Source organism: Puntigrus tetrazona, chromosome 20 (assembly GCF_018831695.1).
Source record: "Puntigrus tetrazona isolate hp1 chromosome 20, ASM1883169v1, whole genome shotgun sequence".
NCBI classification, from domain to species: domain Eukaryota; kingdom Metazoa; phylum Chordata; class Actinopteri; order Cypriniformes; family Cyprinidae; genus Puntigrus; species Puntigrus tetrazona.
This window is the reverse complement of record NC_056718.1, coordinates 14,425,054-14,426,881: the sequence shown is the minus strand read 5'-3', so window position 1 is coordinate 14,426,881 and position 1,828 is coordinate 14,425,054. Positions and strand designations below refer to the sequence as shown.

At 37.5% G+C, this 1,828-nt stretch overlaps 1 protein-coding gene across 1 annotated transcript in view; it reads left to right on the top strand.

Moving 5' to 3' along the window:
• LOC122324587 (estrogen receptor-like) overlaps window positions 1-1,828 on the top strand; it is a 21,349-nt gene that overhangs the window by 12,909 nt on the left and 6,612 nt on the right.

The window sequence follows — 1,828 nt, the reverse complement described above, 5'->3', positions numbered from 1 at the left end:
AATTTTTTACCCAATAAACTTGATCTTTCCGTGATTAAAAAAGGCCTTTAGACCCGATTAACTCGCGGTGTTGAGTCAGTACCCTACGCTCTAGTTTCCTCCTTCCTATCAAACATGGAAGAACATCAGTAGCGCTAACGAAACTTGTCTGACAGCGGTTTTCAGTGCAATAGGCTTCGTTCTAACATCTACACGAGACTCGGTGACGGACTGTAAAATTAGCAGCTGTACAAGGACACGATAATGGCTGCCAAACTCAGAGGCAGTTGTCAATTTAGAGGGAAACCCGACGCTGAGCCGCCGAGCTCATATAGGCGGAGGCCCGTTGGTGTAGCTGAGCATTGGGTGGAAGGAACGGGCGAAGTTGTTGAGTTGGGCACAGCTGTAGTCGTACTCAGACGTAGGCACGAGACAGGCCACCACCACCACCAGCAGCAGGAAGATCTGCAGCGGAAGTGCGGCCCAGAGCACACGCTTCAGGAAGGTTTTGCACCAGGATGGTGGTTCTTCCTCGTCAGAATGGGAGGAACCGGATCCAGCGGCGTTGCGAGACCTGCTGTACACGAGACGGCACAAGAGGTGGAAGAGCTTAGAGGCAAAACTAGGTGAATGGGAGAAATTGCATTGGTTATCTAGCTATTCCTAACTGTAGCTAAAGTAAAGGGCTTTGTAGATTCACAAAACACTACGCTCTTAAAATGAAAGGTTCGCTGGACATTGGGCATTGATGGTTCCGTGAAGAACCTTTAACATCCACGACACCTTTTTATTCCACAAAAGCTTCTTTATAGTAGACGAAAGGTTCTTTGCGGAACCAAAAATGGTTCTTCTGTTGCAAAAAAATGCCTTTTTGGAACCTTTATTTTTAAGAATGTAAACAGGCTTTTTTATTGGATAGGACCATTTCCCTGTGCGTATTTCTTAAAAGCTGCCCAAGCCTGACGCAGATAGAGTTAGTTTGAGGTCTTCAGTAGCGTTTAAAAGCAAAGGGGCCATTTTGAGAGAGTTTGTGTGTTTTTTTTTTGTTAAAGCGCTGTTAAACAGAGAGCATGCTAACAGGAAAAAGAGTTTTCATTAATATAAATAATTTGGGGGTGCTGTTGCCTAATGGTTAAAAAATAAGTTGGAAAAACTAAAATGCTGTACGTTGGAACCCAACACGATGCAATTCGTGGGCGATCAAAGAAGCTTTTAAGATGGATACTTACACCTTTCTTACACCATACAAGATGACTGGAATAAACAGTTTGCTTCACTACACTGCTTTAGATACAAATGACTGATTGAATCAATAATTATTAGAAAGTGACACATACGGTCATCTTTACTGCAGTTTAATGCTGTATAGATTTCCAAAATATAAAACTCCCTAATTCCGTGCATTTCTTTTTACATCTTTTTAAAATAATATTCAGAGTATAATATTTATCAGTGTTACATAAACAATTACCCCACAGTGATTTACAAATAATAATTGTATATAATTATTGTAAATAATTGTCTTACAGGCATAGTTCACCTGAAACTGAATATTCTGTCATCATTTGCATGTCCTTCAAAAATGTATATCTTATACTAAAATATAACAAATCAATTAAACAACCTATAATAAAAGCATGTCTTATTATAACATNATTCAATCATTTCATTATGAATAAGCATCTTTAAAGGGCCATAATGGGATTAAATCTTATATTAATGGGACAATAGACTTGCATAAAAATATCTTAATTATTAACTATTTTTTAAAAAATAATAAACTAGATTATGTTATATTTAATATATAAAAAATATACTTAATAATTTTACTTAATTATTATAAACTTAT